Genomic DNA, 19,393 nt, shown 5'->3' on the forward strand with positions numbered 1-19,393 from the left:
ATTTAGGTATTTGAACAATTCTGCAATGCAGCATGTGAACTACACAGGCAGATGTCTCCTGCAAATCATCTCACCACCAACAGTGGCAAACACTTGCTGGCGTTTTGGAGCAGAATGTTCTCCAGGTGAGTTGTCAGATGTGTGTCATACCCGCAACTTAATAATTAAATAGGTGGAAGGAACAGTAATTTCAGCACTGAGTTGTCAAGGCAAGAACTGTACTATTCAAAGCGTAGAACTGCAGTCATGTAAGTATCTCCATCTTATAAAGCAGACCTGAATGAAGTGGAAGCAGCAGAATTTAGTGTCTCCCTCAGTGAGACCACAGAGCAAACAAGCCTCTGCCTCTAGCAGCCCTCACTGAAGAGTCAGCACATCCACAGTGTTTCTATGTGAGATGAGTAACAGTTTTAAAAACTGATGGAGCTGCAATGGTGGGCACCAAACCATGCCCTCCTTAAAAGTGGTTCCAGCAGTATGTGCTGTACTGTGCTGTGAGTGGACCGTGTCCATGCACAGCTGCTTTGTGCAGCTGCAGGCTGACACACCAGCACACAAACCACTGATTACAGATGTGTGCAAGCCAGCACTGCACAGTAGCCTCTTCTCAGGCATGGTCAGCAGCATGGCTCTGCTAATTGCACAGAGCTGGTGTGTTTTGTGTGAGGTTGCTGATGTGGACAGATAGGTTTACCAGCTCTTTTTCCTCCCAGCCCTCAAGTTCATCAAAGCAGAAATGGTTATGAAGCCCAAACCATACAGACCAACACTGGAGATAGCTCAGTTGTTTGGAGCATTATGGTAATAGTGCCAAGGTTGTGGGCTGGATCTCTGTATGGGCCATTCACTTCAGAGTTGGACTTGATGATCCTTGTGGGTCCCTTCCAGCTCAGAAGATAAAATATATGACACAGTCGTCTCTGCCATACATGTGGTGGATGAGGACAGGATAAAACATGCTGGTAACAATGCTGGTGTCACCAGGAGAGCAATGAACTCAGTAACACTTGATGCAAAGGGGACAATATAAAAGTAAAATTAAAGGGAGACTCAGCATTTTCGCATCTGATGAACGTGAACTACAATAGAAAGTGTCAAGAAGCAAACCCCAGGAAATTTGGAAAAAACTCTTCAAATATCTGGTCAACCTTCCCTTAAGTTTCTAGGATTAAAGTACTTATTTTTATTGTTCTTTGTCTGAGAAAGACATCTGTAGTACTGCAGGATGCCTGGCTTTTAGCTTGATCAGTCTACATCCTTTCAGAAATACTGAATCAGATCTGTTACTTGGTCTGACCCTGTTTGTGGATCCTTATAAATATGATTGTTATGTTGTTATTTTTGTTTTTAAATTTAACACAGATAAATTTACAGTCTGTTGAGATACAGTGAAACCTTGCTAAACTGAACATTTGGGGATTGCATCAGTTTGAATGAGAGGAAGTTCCAACTTGTGCAGCACAGTGGTTGCTTGTTCAAGCATGCATTTTCACATATACTAAAAACTTCAAAGCATATGCAGGAAACATGAAATTCTTGAAATTATAACTGTGGTTAAAGAACAGTGAGAGTGGCAAGTCTGCAAATCACTGAGTGATAATTTGATTACTGGGTTACAGATTAGTTAAGCCCCATTGTGACCCCAACCTGAAAACTGTACAGTTTGTGTACAAAATGACCTATGGACTGCAAGGGATTCAAGAACAAAGAACCTGAACCTTTAGAATATGTGACCTGTATTGTGCTTCTAATGTCAGTTCCTAATGTCAGTTCTTAATTTCTTTTTGCTTTTTTCCAGTTTAAGGATCTCTGCTGTAATGCTGTCCCAAGCAGAACTATGTAGAATGCAGTACATACTATTAAAAAGTTCTTTTGAGCAATGAAGTAGGAAGCCTAACAACCAGGACAAGACTTAATTTCATGTTCTGATGTGGTGAAGTCGCTGGGAGTGCCTAAATAACAATGACAGGGAAAGAATATATAACACATCCTCCTATCATTCTCTCACCCCCTACCCCTTTTCAGCTTGGGGCATTTCTGAGCCACAAGTGCCTTCTAATACTTCTAAGCATTTAGTAAGCCTCCATGGATTTCTGTTCCTTAAGCTTCTCCTGTTGTCCCCTGCAGGCATACAAAGCTTAACATTTAGAGCAACATCCAAGGAGAAGCTGCCTCCTGCTTGACATCTCCCTGACAGCACCAATAAATCCTCAAAAAGAGAAATGTGTTTTCCACAGAAGTGAAGTTGTACCAACAGGAGCAACAGGTACTGGGACTGAGAGGAAAGAGTGTGTGCCTTCAAAAATAAACCATTAGCTCTGCAGTCTGTGTCCTTGCACAGTTGTGTTGCCACTTTGCCATTGCCACATCCTCAACTCCCATCAAGTGCCTTGAGGAAAGGGTTTTTTCTGTTTCTCTTTTCAAAGTCATTTCTGTATGCTACAGCTACACAGTTTGTAAAATGCTTTAAGGAGTCCTTGTTGGAAATTTCAATCCAAAGATTGTATTTTAAAAAAAGTGTATTTCAGTATCCAACAAAAATGGTATCTAAGACTTAATAATAACAGTGAAAAAAGTTAATAATATCAATGGGATACCAGTCAGCATCTGCTGCAGAGTTGTGTTTGGCATTTATTACTGAATCATTTAAGATCTGTACATGCAAGTTGTTCTGACAGACATAATTTGAAAGCATAAACATTGGCAGTTGTTTTGTTACCACTGTAGTTGTTTCCAAGTACCATTTGTACAGTGTAAGTAGGGACATATATTTACATTGTGACTGGGACAATGCTTTACAAGCTTCCCAGAGGTTTGGCATTTGTGATTAATTTCTTCTCAATCCTTAAATTATTTATGCATGTAAGGATTTTAACCTGCTAATTTTCATTGCTGACAAATTCTCAGAAGGTCTCCTTAGGTAGTGAAGCTGTACTAACTACTGTTTAAGGGAATTTACAGTATTCAGGAAAGATTTTTTAAAAAACTTTAAAGCTTGTATGTTTTTTCTTAATATCTACATTTATTTGAACAAAAAATATTTCTCAGCTTAACCATGTGTGGTGGGTACATTATGAAATGATACTCTGCAATTACTGTATAATTGAAATAAGAGCTCACAAAGGGGTAGTCTTCAACAACCAAATAGACCCTGAAAATTAATATTTTAAACAAATTTGCTTTAAAGTTTCATAATACTGTCAAGGAGAGAGAGTTCCCTCAAAATTATAAATGGAACACCAATCATCACCTCAATAAATGTTTGTTAGCAAATGCTAGAACCAGGCTATTACTAGAGCAGTCTTTCAGCTCATTTTCTTCCTGTAACATCTGATCACCTCTGCACCATATTTCCATATCGAATTCTAAAATTCAGAATTAAAACGTGTTCTTTTAAGAAGCAGTAGACAAATTAACTTCAAAATTGTGAGTGACAATTCTGTGTGCACAGGTCACATCAGACAGTAGGGGGCAACTTTCATCCACAAGTGGGGCTTTGTTCATTCTGATCTATAATATCCTGACATGCCATGGGTACTTCCAGCACTTACCTAAGTTTGCTGTGTGGTCCATATCAATTCTGTAAAATGGAAGGTTCCACTTTTAAATTCCCATTTTCTTCTCCAGGCAGCGTGCTGTGGAAATATCTGGTGTATTTACTAGAAAAATGCTGCAAGATAAAATAACAAACTGGTCTCAAAGCTGTTGAGAAATGAAAGAGAAGAACAATTGTATTCCTCTATTTTGCTGTCAAAGGATTTCTGAGAGACCAATCTCAAAAAGATTATTTTTGTACATGAACATTTTGATAAATAATTCTTCCCTGAATAAGCAATTTTTAAAAGCAATAATTTAACACCCTAAAACTCAGAACATGGATCAATATAGAAGTTGACATAAATAGAAAAATATTTATTAGTGATTTTAGCATGCACAATGAGATTGTGTTTAACCATGAATTCATATTTAAAAATAAAGTCATGTTCTATATTGTATATCAAGTTAGAATCAGCTGAAAAATGAGAGTTTTGGCCTACATTTCCCCTGACAGCAAATGCTTAAATAAAGCATGCTAACAAAGGAAAAAACCAGACATAAAATAGTATTTTCTAATTGTGCCTCACCATATTATAAAACTATAATTTTTAATTAAAATATTATATAATTTATATAATTTAATATGCAACAAACTGATTTCCTTTCAAAGTTATGTTTAATTTTTTTAATTATCAGATTGGTGAAAGTAAAGAAATAGAGTAGCACTGAAACCTTGTAAAGTAGAACAATAACTCTTGTAATAAACCCCTAAAACCATGGCTAGTCTTGCTGTGAGGTTCACACAATGAAGTGTCCAGACCTTGGGTGAGTTTTTAGAAGATTTGGGTGGAACCATGATTTCAAGTGAAGCATGTCAAATAATGGGAACCAAAACAGACAAAACTTCACACTCCATTTAAGTCTCAGGCCTGAGAGTGAACCACACTGGATGTCAAAGTGCAGTAACAAAGTCAGAAAGTGGCTGCAGATCTTCCTCCTAAAGTGGCCTGAGATCCTTCAGTAATTCAGCAGGTAACTAAATTCAAGAGCCTCTGTTAGGGACTAAGAATAATTTACAACAAATGTCTTGTCTGGCTTTAAACCCAAAGAAAATGAACTGTATATTTGCTTTTCTCACTGATGCAGCTAACAATTATTTCTGTAAACATAACCCCACCTTAAAATATAAATCTCCCATTTCACTTAGTGCACTTAAACTGTTTTACTTAATAGACAGAGCATAATATAAACAAGGATTACAAGATGTGAATAGCATCCACCCTCCAGCAGTTCCCAAAATGAACTTACATTTTCATGTTAATACTCAGAGAGCATGTGTGTAAATGGTATCAACAGTACTACTTTACAAGAAAAATTAATCATAAAAAGCCTAGTAAAAAAAGGCAGACCAGACATTTTACCACAAGAGATTATCATGATCCCATAATTTCTGATGTTTCGCAAATTACTGGGTGGGGTGTTTTAGGTTTTGTTTGTTGTGGGTTTTTTATTGTTTGGTTTTTTTTTTGCAATTTTATTTTTGTTTTTATTTTTATTTTGTTGCATTTTTGTGGGTTTTTTTTTTTTTTTTTTTTGGCTTTTAACAAAGTCTGAGAAGAATCATGCTGTTTGTTAATGTGTTTTGACAGGACTGAATTCCAGGTGAAATCCAACAGCTGCTTTCAGCACCCTCTCTGTCTGCCCCGAACATTTTCCTGTCTGTGTGTCCTTCCATGAGCTGTGTGTCCTTTCATCATCTGTGTGCCAGGGCTCGCCTTCAGTTCATCTGCCACTCACTGGATCCATGGCTGGGCTTCACATGGGCAGGAGATGGTGTGGCTGAGGATGATGTGGCTGAGGATGAGGATGATGTGGCTGAGGAAGGCCATCCTGGAGGGACAACCAAACAGACTCTCAAGTTCAGTGGTGTCCTGCATCTTCCCTTTGTACAAAATAACCTCTGTGTGACAGACTTGCTAGTGAAGTCCTGGCAGGTTTGCTTCCAAGGCAAAAATCCTGCAGGCATTTATGGACACCTCCTTTTTCACTAATGTAGAAGGTTCAAGAAATCAGGCTCAATACTAAAACAGGCAAATGAGCAAAGGTAAAACCGTATTCACACCAACCCCACACCCCTTCAGCATCCCCACCTGGGTCATCCCTCCTCTTTGCATCCAAACCTGAGCCTGTTAGAGGAGCTGAGGAGAAGCTCAGTGGGAAAGCTCACTTTGGAGAGGACACCCACTTCTTTACAATGTTAACTTCTCTCTCCATTTTCCTTTTCATTTCCTCATGTCATTTTTTCTTGTTCTTGTCTCCCAGGATGTCTCCCATGTAAACTCCTCACCCCTAGACCCACCTTTTCCCTCCCTTTTCCCAGTGACATACAGCAACCCCAGGAAGGAGCCCATAGTCCTTGCAGGCCCTCAAAAATCACCAAATCCTTTGCAGCTACTGAAGTTACTCTCGGGGAGACAGAGCTCCTAAATCCCTCGTGTCCCACCTCTCCTGCACCAGGTGTTCCTGCACAGCCAGGCTGACCCTGGTGGTCTGTTTTTCCAGAGATTTTCCTCAGCAGAGGTGGGAAATGTTGTGAAAAGATTTCCAGTGCTTTCTGTTTTCACCCAGATGATGGGCACTGACGTGTAGGAATTAGCTGAAATACTGCACAACAGTCACAAGTAGAAATTCTTCCTTCATTAATTGTAAAACCTCATTTCTTACATGGCAAGAATAAAGATAGAGGGAAGCTTCCAGTAAATACCTAAATAATTTCAACTCTTATTTGAACAAAAGCCTTTCTCTCAGCAGCATCACACATGCTTTTATTTGGGACCTTTTCAAGCATTGTTTCTGTTAGGAGGAAAAAATTCTGTTGGATTGCCAAGTCAATCTGTTGCCCTCTGAATTATAAACTAATTCTTAGAGCTTAATCTCTTTTCCCTACGTCTTTTTGTGCTCAGTTATTTTGCTCACTGCAACTTGCCAAAGTTCACCAAAATTTACAATGAACCTAGGGCAAGAATTAGGGTTATGGGCCTGGTAGAATTTGGACTTCCCATTTACTGCAGAAATAACAGAAAAGTATTTTGATTTGTAGCATCTAGGAAATTCTTGTCAACTTTCCCCAGAGTCCTTCTGTTGACTTTAAATAAAACTCACCATTAGTAGAAAATCTGCCTCCCACTTCCCTGCTGTACGGAGACTGTCCTTCAGCGAAGGATGAAAATGCAGAAACAGCCTGTCTCACACTTACAGGCTTCCTAACAGCCAAATTCTGTGCTCCTCCCAAACAGGCCAGCCCAAAAAGAGAAGATACAAAGGAGAAATTCACCAAGCTCAGCAGTGAGTGCTGCCCATAACACTGTTGTAGGATCCACAGAGAGCTGCACAGGGGCCCTGGTACAGGCCCCTATCATATCTGATGTTGTGGGTGGAAATATAATCCCACAGAACTTTCACAAAAGTCTGCAAAAAGCTCTGTTACTGCAGACATTGAGTCAATCGCTGTAAATTCCATTTTAAAATAAATGACAAGTTACACTGACTTGTTTGCCTTAACTATAGATAGGCCTGCCAATGTATGTTGTTGCTGAGGTTATATCTACTGCATTGTGATACACAACTGGTTCTGTTTTATAAATAGATCCATTTTTGTGCATTTCATCCAAGATATAAATTATACCACCGACAATACCAACTGGAAAGTTTCCAAATGGGTCTGATTTTGGTATACTAAGATAACTGCTTATTACAGAGGAAATGTTAAGAAATACTTTCAAAATGTGGATTTTCTGTAAAGCTTTTCTGATGTTTTCTTAAGTTTGCTGTGTTCTCTTTATTGTTTGTGTACTTTATGTTTGGAATCAGATGCTGATTGGTGTCTCCTTCTTTAATTTCTCTGGGAAAATTGCCCTGTGTATGGTAGAACATCTTCTGGTTTTCATTATCATTGAAGGCAAAGACTATCAGCTACTGTAGCTGTTTATACTTATGAGTAGGTAATCAAAATAATCACTGGTTGATAACAGTTCTTCAAGAAAAAGAAACTTCACTTTATTGATTTTTTTTGTTGTTGTAGTAATAGAAAGACCTCATTTTTTCCTATATTTTTTCGATAACACTTCAGTTCTTGCTGCTTGAATATGTAGGAAATAATTTTGCATGCAACAAGAATTTAGCAGCTAATATTTTGTCTAACTAGGAAATAGATGATTTTCCAAATCCACAAGCAAATCATTGCTGGATCATGCTCAAGACCTGTCTTGCAGAGTTGCAGATACTGGACTACTGAAGTAAGACATATTTTGACACCAGCAGTTGTTGCGGTGTGTTGTAATGTCCTGTTTTAGACTTCCAGGTCACCTCCCACGTGTGGCAATACCTCTCTTCCCCTTCCCCCTCGCCCCCTTGCTGAGTGAGTCCTGTCAATCAGGCTTAACATTCCAGGAAGGTCGTGGTGTGGTTGGTCAAGTTCAAAGGATGCCCCTCAGGCCCAGGGGTCATTGGCCTGTCTGGGTGTCATCCTCCCCTGAGGCCCTGTCCCTCCCACCTGGTTGGTGGCTCACCTGCCCCTTCCCTCCACCAGGAGCTTAAAAAGGCAATCAGACCATGTGCTGACAATTCTGTTGGAGCTGTTGCCTACATTCAGACCTCTGTAACCATGGAATAAAGCTCTGGATATAACCCTCCAGCAGAATCCGTCTCCTTTTCCTCCTCACCATCGCCTGAAGCCTTCCCTCCTGAGGTAAACGGGGTTCCTACCAAGCCTGGACTTGTTCAGTGCCCAGCTGCAATCTCCAGCAAGCCAAGGTGTCTCTGTGTTGATACACCACAGTTGCCGCCTTTGGCCCAGCAGCGAGGGTCAGACTGGCCCAGGCACAATCTACCTGGTAATATTGGGATTCATATTCCAATAAGCAATGGCCAGTTGTTGATGTCAGACCCCATTGCTGCACCCAGCCTGGCCTGGAAACCAGCTCGGGAAAGGGCACCCAGACAGAAACTGCTCCCTGAGCCCAGACTGGATACCCCCAGCCCTGCAGAGGCTGGACCCCTGAGGTCCCCTGAGCCTGGATGATCCTGTCCTGACACGGTATTGTGACAGAACTACTGCTACTGAGAGCCATAAGCGTTTCTGCTTAAAGGTTTGTAATGGCTTATTTCCACAGACAAAACATCCTCAGCTGGTACCTGATCATTTACAAGCAGCTCTTGTTGGAGATGAAATTTTGCTAGGAGTTAGACTTTGATGCTGCCAGATGCTGAAAGCTTGAAGTATGATTCAGCAAGGACCTTAAAAATAAAAAATAACCTTTTAAAACGCTTCTAAAACCCACACATGCATGATTCAAGCTCCTCAGAAGTTGCCTCGTCCCATTTCAAAAGATGGAAAAAGAAGTAAAATTTGTCACAAATACAAAAAAAAAAAAAAAAAAAAAAAGGAGTACACATAGGGCTTACTGTGCCAAAAGCAAATTTTTATCATGTGCATACTAAGGCACTAAGCTGAATTCTTATTCTACAATCAATTTCATACAATTTCTTCCAGTATCAGTTGCAGGATCTAGTCTATTTGCTAAAAGCTATGACATAAACAGTAACATGGGTGAAGTTGTATCAAAATATTTATCATCTTTTGCAGTGTCTCAAAAAACTGATGGATAAGTCACTGTGCCTGTAATTAAAACATGTAGTACTTCTCTGGCTATAAAATTTGAAATACAGTTTGTAGCATACTTTTAAACCTGTATTTTAATTATTTCTCAGTTCCAACACAAAACAAAAAAATTAAATTTACCAGCTAATATTTAGTCTTGATATGTTTAGAGACTTCTTGAACTATGATAATATCTCACTATGCCTTGAAATAATAAGAAGCATTTTAAAACAATATTACTATTGACTTTAATATTGATATAAAAAAAACAAGTAATAAATTTTGTTGTGTTATATCTACTCTTATATAATGAGAGAAGCTTTGACTTACTCCACAGCAAGACTGATTGACTTCACAGAGCTGTTACCTGGTTCGTGATGTATTTATTCTTACAACTTCTGTTCCTAGGTTAAGGTTATAAAAGGTTAAAAGCAACATTTAAAACAGATAAAGTTTATTTCAGCTAAAAATTTCCATCCTGATCAACATTCCTGGGAACCTGGAGAAGAGCACAGAAGTTATCACAATAAAGCTATGAGATGTAACAATAAATGGGAAAATATATACTAACAAAACTGATCATTTGACACTGCAATTTCATCTTATGCAGAACCACTGTGGTGACCAAGTTACACCATAGTAAAAATTCATCTATTCCACAAAAATGAATGTTATTGAGTAACATTTTAGAGCATGATAGTACCCAGCTTTAAAATGGCTCCTTTGTACCTTAGCTTAGAGATTACATAGCTGCATGTTTTCTTCAAGCTATTCATTGCTAAAATCTAGACAAAATAGTACTTGGTTACATCTTCCACTTTCCCTGCACAATGTAGCATTTAGAATTAAGATTTAAGAGCATTTTGGAAATACAGACTACTTAATGCAAGAACAAAACTTTCTGGTATGATCATATGTTTATGTTGCATAAGATAATACAATCCATCTGCTGGGAAAATCCTTGCTGAATATTATATCTGTTTTAGCAATAAACATGAATAGAAATCAGGATTATTTTCTTAAAATCTGAAACTGAGTAACAGTGAGCCTTAAGAAGAAATATGTCTAGGAACCTGAGGCAAATTATAGATGTTAATGTTGGAGTCACTGAGAGCAGTTAACACAATGTAACCAAATGTCAACTGGAATATTTTGCAGTAACTTACTGAAGAGATCTGTGTTTAATGAATATATGAACTCTTGGTTTCTAAGTTTCCAACTTCAGATGGCGAAGATTAAGTGTTAGGGGTGTTACTGTAAATGTTTAAGTGAGATGAACATCACTGATTTTCTAATTTTACCACATGGTTTATTTCAGAAGAAAACAAGCACCAGTTAACATAGTTCTCCTGCAAGTCAGTAAACAGTCACACACAAAAACTCAATACAATTTGGTTCTTTGTTTATGTGCAGGATATTTAGTTTGGTTTGCAAAGTATTAGAAGAATAATAAGAACCTCCTGACAGAATACCACAACTAAATTTCTAAAAAGCCACTCAGTTAATCTCAGTGTTGAATCTGGCTGTTTCAAATTATTGTAATGTATAATAACAGTCTTATTGACAATATGGATGCACAGAGCCAAAAAAAGCTAGAAAGAGTGGCCAAAATGATGAACTAAGTGCCAGCCCAAATGACAACAAACATATGGCCATTAACTGAGGAATGGAGGGGTTTAGGAATGCAGCTGTCTGTGGTCTCCTAAAGTTCCAGAGGAATGAAACGCTGTGAGGATTGGCAAAGCCTGGATGAGAAGCCCTACTGAAGATGGTAAGCCCTAAAATGGAGTCAACCAGCAGACCATGCTGGAATTCAGAGATTTCTGTGGTCCGAATATATTCATTCCACTGGCCTCATAATGTACATCAACAAATTAATATTGTATGGATGTCATTTCAAAGCCTACTGAAGACGAAGAGCCATTACTGAAGGCATTAGAGCACAGATGGTTCAAACTATATGCAGATATTCATACTTGCATTTCTGCATTATAGCTGGGGTTTTTTTCTGTTGAACTGTAATGAATTGTCTCATAATCTATTCCATCTTCTTGCCATTAGCAGGCTTTGAATGTTCACAAATAGGAGCAAAGAACTCATTTTCCAGAGCTTTAATCACACAAAGAGGGAATGCCTAATTCTCTAAATGAAATGGTCTGTGATCACTGAAGCAGAGATTTAATATATCACGGCAAATTAGGTAGATTTTAATAAATTACTTATCTCTCTGAATACTTTACATATGCTTATGAAGAAACATAGCCTGTTTGCAAACAGTGGAAATCCAGTCTATAAAATCCTTTGAAGAAAATGACAAATAAAAAAGTAAATTAAAAAATGAAATGTATTATATCCTCGTTCTCAAGAGACAATCCTTTTGCAGCATTGATTCACAGCTCCATTAAAAATATCAATTAAACCCTTCACTGAGATTGGTTAAAAGCTGTAAAATTAACTTTCCACACTAGACAGTAGTTATTCAGATACAACAATTTATTGTATATGTTTGATGTAAGTTCTAAAAGTGACAAAACCCAAATGAAAACAGTTGCCCATCCCTAAAGCCCAAAGTAGGTGAAGCAAAATCTGATAGTCTATGGCTTCTTTTTGTGCTTTGACAGATGTTGGCTGCAAGTAAATCATCTCCTGTACAGAAAATGATTGTGCCTGCCCTCCCCCTACTTCAAATTATGGTAACCATAAACAGCTGATTATAATGTTAGTAGAAGGGTAAAAGTTATTTTAAAAAAGGGTGCAGTAATTTAATAAGTCCTGCAACTAGCCTAATTTTTTATATTTAATTGATAGGAACTGCATGCATCAAAGAAAACACATACTGAGATTTAATGTGCATAAAATGGATATTAGCATTTTAAAGAGGCAGATTAACACATTAATCCAAGTAATTTTCATATATTGCTTTTAATAAAATCTTCACAGTATAAAATTCTTAATGAGGCTAATCACAGGCATTCCATTTAACGGGGTGATTAGGGATAACATAAAAGTATTTTTAATCAGTTTTCTAAGGCTTATGGTTTTTTTATTAAAAATTAAAATTTTGACTTGCATTTTTATTACTGTTTTATGTAGGAAAAAAATCTTAAAAATGCAAATAAAGCACGTCGTTCAATCATGTAGGTATTAATTATTTACAAGGCGTTGTCCATTGTGGAGATATTCTTAGCCTTAGGGGGGAAATATAAAAACAAACAGACTGAAAAGTATACAAAACTTTACAACTACAAATCAAGCGTCCTTTTCATATAAATTATACATTAAATATACTGTAGGAATTACAAAGATCTCATCTTTGATGCACTATCAAGCATGTATTTACACTGGGAGAGGGCTCTTGTGCAGGCAAGCTTCCTTTCATGCCTCGTAGTCATCTCTGCATTCCCCTCTCGGCTGAGGGCAGGCATGGAGGGCTTCCAGGGCTCCTTTGAGCTTTCCAATTACTGCACTGTCATCTTGTGAATCAAAAACTAGAAAGCAAACACTACAAAACAGCATTAGCAGTTTCATTTCAGGTTTCACTTTTGTTCTGGTAATCTTCCTTAGCGTTTGGACAGATTAAAAGCCTCCTAGTGTATGTTTAAAAAAAAAAGGAAGAGGTAAATAAATAATAAAGAAAGCTTACTTTTCAGGTACTCAGCCTACTGGAAACTGAGCACTCTAAGAACTAGAATGTACATCAAAGAAACTATCAGGGCTGGAATTAACTCTGAAATAAAACTATTTGTATAATAATTGCGTACATAAATTAGTAATTTTTCACAATGTGTAGATAAAAGTGTTGCAAGCTCTATTGAAAACATAAATGCATATATGCATAGTCAGAAATATATGCATAGTCAGAACATATATGCATAGTCAGAAATAATTTAAAATAAAAAATATACTAATTAATGAATTTTATATACTGTGTGTATGAAGGGTCCAAGTCAGCCTGGACAATTATTAGTATTTAAATAGCAAATTCTCTTTCCAGTTTGTGCAATGCAAAATTATTTAAATTCCAAGCCTTTGTGTGTTGTAAAATAGTGAAGTATGAGCAAAGATGATAATTCCCCTAGACTAAACTAACTACCTCCATCTTTGTGTATGTGGGTTTTAGAGCAGTATTTAAAATTTCTATGTTACAGAAATTAGCTGACATGATTTAAAATTGCACTCTTTCACAATATCTAAGTAAGCCCAGAGGGCCAGAATCTCTCTGCTGTGATTAAAACATGCTGCTAAGTCAAAAATGAGGCTCTTTCCCAGTCCTGCACAAAAAGCACTGAGGCTGCCTAACATGACTCTAGAAGGAATTTGAATAAAAACAAATAATCTTGACAGCATATCTTTTCAAAGCAAATTACACAGCTGACAAATAGCAACGTTATGTATTTAATAATTAGGATAAATACTCTAGGATATGCAATGATCCTTCATGTTGCAACTTCTAGGCTGCTGGGATAGCTCAGAAGAGGTTTAGAGAAGGGAAAACACAGGATAAACCTTCCATCACTTACCCTGTTGAAAGACCTATTATAGGACAGATTGGATGCTACTCTGAGAGATCCAAAGCATTTTGTATATTCTTGAACAAATCACTCAATGAACTGTCAACTTCAGAGCAGACTTCAGAGGACAGTACTGTTTATACTGTAAGAACAGGAAAACTATAATTAATGATATCAGAACATTAAATCTATTTTATCACTTTTCATATTATCTCTGAGACTTATTGTTAGATGTCTTGACTATAAAGTCTCTTTTTTATCCATCCTCTTGCTTAGCCATGCACGAAGTTGCTTCAAATTACATGGAGGCCACTTCCACACAACCTGCAATGAAAGGAACAAGGTATGAAAAGGATCCATCCTTGCAGTCCTCAAATAGAGTGAATGAAGCTCAGGGTATCTGAGAATGACTACATCTTCATGTGGTATTTTTCTGTGTCTAAGTTTATTTTTTTTCCCTCCAAACAATATCCATCTCAGAGAAAATGCACATATTACTCAGGAATTCTATTTATCTATTTAACATTTAATTGAAGTTGATGTCCAGATCTTGACAACAGATCCTTTTTAAAGAAATCTGTCTAAGAAAATACAGTAACATGCTCTTCTGCCATGATCTGACATATATTAATGCAAAGTTCATTTCGATTCTCTGAAGTTTCTAAATTTTCAGAAAATAACATGTTATGGATTCAACAGAAGAACATGAGTGCACAGCATCTGCAAGGAAGGGCAGAAGTGTGGATAAGAAAAAGAATAAAAGAATTTTTAGCTTTTACTATCACTTTAATAGATATAATGGATATACAGTAAAAATGAGTTCAAATGTCTTATGATTAGGGAAGAAATGCTCCTCAATATTGAAATAGCTGTCATTACATAATAATGATTAACTTTTGACAGAACAATAACAAGTAACAAAAACCAGTCCCTTCCTGTCATAATAATCCTCTCGGATGATTATGATTTTTAAGAGTTTTGAGAGAAGGTAAAAGATTATATGTATATCAGTAATAAACCTTATCAAATAGTAATTATGACAATGGGAATTACGGCTTTAAAATACAGAACAAAAACAATCTTCCAGTGAGAGACTAAAAATACCTTTTTGGAGGAGATGTGCTTTTGTACAACTCCTTGGAGAAAAAATTATCAGTGCAGAAAAACTGAAGTGTTCAGCCACATTAAAAAGTGCATCAAATCCATGTGTTATTGTTCCAGGGTGTGGAGATTTGATTCTTTGCATTTTCCTTATCATGTTCCTGAAACTTTGAGTATTTATACTCTTCTTTGAGAATTTTAGCTACTGCATGGATGCAAATCGTGTATGATAATGGAAATGGTAAAAAGTCTATTTCTTTCTCTTAATACTCAGCTCAATACATAGCTGAGTAATTTCCCCCAAGAACAGAAGTAGCAAAGTCACCCTGGCCTGGTATTCCAGCAGGGCAAACTGGAATTCCTGCTCTGCAAAGGGAACCTTGTGTGCACCCACTGAGGGATTGCTTTATCACAAAGATACTCTCAGGTCCCTCCCTGAGCTTCACCACAACAGGAAAGAGGATTGAAATGAAGAGGGAGGAGAAAAATGCACCATTGGTAATGATGCATTTGCTACCACAGGCAACAGGAAACCCTAAGCAAGGAGAATATTTTCCTTCCCTGTCTGTGAGAGGACTGAGTAACCTTCTCCAGCCTTCCTATGAGCACTAGAAAAACACTCAACACTACAAAAACACACAAGGGAATATTCCACAGGTGCTACTCAGCTCACTTGCTTTGGGAATTCCCAGTGAAGGGCTGGTCACAGGATTTCCCAGAGGAGTGCTCAGGCCAAAGTGACCCCTAACCAAGCCCCCAATATTACACCCACACTGTCTCAAGTACAGTTTGTGTGGAGGACACAAAACCCTGCACTACCCTGGGGTTACACTGTAACCTTAAATAAGATACAGACATCAGCAATACAGAATTACTGACATTTTAATACATATATATATAGATATATATTTATAGTCCTATTACAATGAATATATTGTAAAAAATAGAGAATTACAGGAAGCAGACATGTCCTTAAAGTTCTTAGGTTTTATAAACTAATTACTATGAACTGGGGATGCTGTTTGGTATTGGTTTTTTTAAACATATTTTAAGGAATGACAGTAATAGCTTCTGCAGACTTTTGCAAATAAATGCGGAAACCTTCAGTTAAAAGAAAAGAATTTCTTCTTGACACTATGTCAAACAATTACTGTCACAGTAAATCTTGAAGAGAAAAGTAGAAATTCAACAAATCATTTTTAAGCTACAAAAGTTTACAGGAAATTGGTCTCTAAAACTCACCACCAATGGCTTGTTCAATGGTATTTCTTTGCTTCTGGAATATATTTTTCAAACAGATTCAGCATAATCAGTATCTTCACGTTCAAGTTCTGCTCATCTTCTGGGGTATCACTGAGCACTGTTAATTTTAGGGTAAACAAAAAAAAAAGCATTCAAAAAGGATTAAAAATCAACTCTAAAAACCAGAAAAAAAAGGCAAAACTGCATTATGTTTTTTATTCTTCCACTACATAAGCAAGAACTCTTTATCAATTAAATTCAACATTTTCCATGACAAGAATAGTCCAAGATCCTCTCCTTTAAATCTTCCCTTCTTCTTCAGTATTATTTAGCAGTAGTAGAAGGACAGAGAAGTTGCAGCCATAGATCCACAGACTTACAGAACTGTTTCATTTTTGTTCCCCCTCCCACCACCCCATGGTACAATTCTTGTTTATTTGGCTATACAAACAACTACACAAAATATATGCTTTTCTTCTGTCAACTTAAATTACACCCATTGCCTCCAAGTATGGCTTTCCTTTCAAACACACAATTCCAGTATTGTGTTGGAGCTGGCTTGAGTTAGTGGCTTGTGCTGGGGCCAAAAACACTGAGACTGACAAAATGACAGGAATTTAGAGCTAACATTTGGTATGTCTTGGCAACATTGGTCAAGCTGTGAATGTTTGTGAGCTTTACAACCTAAAAATGTTACAATAGGCATAATTTCAAATGGGTTGGCATCAGGTTACATTACATCCAAGGCTACAGGAAAGGATATCTTACACAAAATATGAACACATGAATAAAGCTATGGATAGTGTTACTCTCCTATATTTCTCTTTGGGATCCCAGGCTTTCTCTCTAGCTGATTTCCACATTTCTTTTCTGTAATTCCCAGGTATAAGTACACGCTTCCTTGTAGGAATTCCAAACCTGAAGAGGAAGAAATTTTAACACCTTGTTGAAAAGCCATGTGAGAAGATAATTTCTAGGCAGTGCAAGAAAAAAATAGAGAACGAGATGAAACTTGTTTTTCAAAAGAAAAGTGAAAAAACAGTAAGTGCTTTGAGTTTAAAGCATGTTTTACTGTGAAAACCTGAATGATTATTACTTTCTTTTTAGAACAACACTTAAAGGCATTATCACAGCAGGTAATTTAGAGCAACTGGACAGAAGCTCTTATATATGCAAATTTGATCCGATTTTTAAATTTTTTTATTCCAAAGGCCAGAGTTTTTAAGAAGCAAGTATAAAACTTTGTTCCTGAATTCAGTATATTAATGTGAAGCTTACACCCTACACATGCTCTATTCTATAACATGGAGGCACAGATTTTGTTACTTTGGGGAACAATGACTTCATATAGTCTGTTCCTCAGAATAACAATCATTTCCCACCAAGAAATGATGCACCTGTCAGGATCAGCCTGGAAACCTCTTGCATAAAGCTGTTCACTCTTGTTATCACAGCAGGGTGACTGTTAGAAGAATGGATTCCTCCGTTCCCCACATGTGTCTCTGCTGACACGTGTCAGAGGAGCACAGGCTCTGCCTCCAGGTCTCAGCACTTCAGCTGCAGCCTGGCATGGGGAATCAGGCAAGGCTCACTACACAACTGAAATTTCTACACTCTTAAAATGCTGAAAGGCAGCACCGGTAGAAAAAAAATTAACTAGGACACAGTCACAAAAAGTTACATGGATGGCCAGAAATTGGGTCCTGTTAACTGAATAAGAGACTTCAACATGAAAGTAGATAATGATGGGGAAAGTAGATAATTATTTGATGCTGAAATAATAATTCTGTATCCTGTTTTTATTCCAAAGTTTTACAAATATTAGCAAGTATGTCTTCCTAAAATTAATAAGGAATTATAATCCCCATTATACAGAAAAAAAACCAAAATAAAAGGCTACCCATGTCACATAATACAGGCATAAGAAAAGCAAATATTCTGACAAAATCTCCATATTTATAACAGAGATAATGACTGTGAAAACATTAAGAAAATATGATTGTCAAAAGATGAGAACCATCTTTGTGGTTTGCAACAATTAGTAACCTAAAAAGGATTTCAAACAGTGTCCTCTACCTCATGCTTATGTATTTTACATTTTATATCATTCTGTTTAACAACATTTTTTTCTTGATTTTTTTGATACTGATTATTTTTGCATTTTCTGCAACTAAAGCCATTAATTCAAATGTGGAGCTAAAATTAACATTTCTAGTAAACTTCTAAAATTATTCCATACCAAAAAATGAAATTGAAAGCAGAAAAAAAAATCAACTTTATTTTGAAATCTTTTATTAATGAAGAGTGAATTCCACTCCAAACAAATTTTAGACTGGATATCAAGAAAAAATCATTCACTGAAAGAGTTGTCAAGCCCTGGAACAGGCTGCTCAGGGAACTGGTGGAGTCACTATCCCTGGAGATATTTAAAAGTGCATTGCTGGGTTAACAGTTGAACTCGATGACCTGAAAGTTCTTCTCCAACCTAAATAGGACTCTAAAAATATGTATTTTCCATATAAATTCCAACTAGCATTTATTTATTTGTACGCATAAACTAAAAGGGTATAAAGCTGCAAAATGCATTATTTTCAAGGTCAAATTGATTCAGTTTCAACTATAGAATTAGCCTATAGTTGCAACTTTGGCTTAGCAATAATTTTATGTATTATAATAGTATATCTTTTTTAAGAGCTATTCATTAAAGTGATTCTTCTTTTAGAAGACAAAAATAGCACGTGATTTATCCATTTATTTATGTTCTAATATGGATCCAATCATTATGAGTATCATTTCCAGCAACATTCATTGTGACAGGAAAAAAATAAATTAATACACTACTTAATAGACATAATACACTGCCTATGCTGCTATAATTTGGCCTAGCACAAACACCAATAAAGTGTCAGGCTAAACCATCTGCAGGCAATTTTCAATGATATTTATATCCTTGATAATTTGGTTTCCTGAGCTTTAAAGCATTAGTTTAGTTCAGTTCCTGTTTCAGCTGAAAAAGCTCTGATACCAGTTTGTAAGGCCTGTGATAGAAAACACGTGTTGGAGATAGAACTAGGCCAGGTTTAAAATGCACAGAGTTGGAAACTTTGGCTGTATGGGCACAATCTTTCCATAAATTTTCTTTCTTGGTGGTCCTCGTGCTAGGATCAAGTGGGGAGCTGGACTACTGATGAACTTCCTGTCTTCCCATTTAGTCAGTGCAGAACTGAAATTTCACCACGAGCCAGTGCAGAGACAGCAATGACTGCAGAGAACAACCCATCCACAAACACAGGGACAGCACCAAAAAAAAAAAAAAAAAAAAAAGGAGTATTTTATCCTCAGT

General features: G+C 36.9%; 1 long non-coding RNA gene across 3 annotated transcripts in view; it reads right to left on the reverse strand.

Moving 5' to 3' along the window:
* Nucleotides 1-11,108: 11,108 nt before the first annotated feature.
* LOC131089294 (uncharacterized) overlaps nt 11,109-19,393 on the reverse strand; it is a 30,656-nt gene continuing 22,371 nt past the window's right edge. For all 3 annotated transcript variants that reach the window (XR_009115236.1, XR_009115238.1, XR_009115237.1), the window contains 3 exons: nt 16,051-16,168; nt 13,717-13,849; nt 11,109-12,684 (listed from right to left, as the gene is read on the reverse strand). This is a non-coding gene — a long non-coding RNA (uncharacterized LOC131089294). The remainder of the gene's footprint in view (nt 12,685-13,716; nt 13,850-16,050; nt 16,169-19,393) is intronic.

The sequence above is a fragment of the Melospiza georgiana genome, chromosome 14 (genome assembly GCF_028018845.1).
Source record: "Melospiza georgiana isolate bMelGeo1 chromosome 14, bMelGeo1.pri, whole genome shotgun sequence".
NCBI lineage: Eukaryota > Metazoa > Chordata > Aves > Passeriformes > Passerellidae > Melospiza > Melospiza georgiana.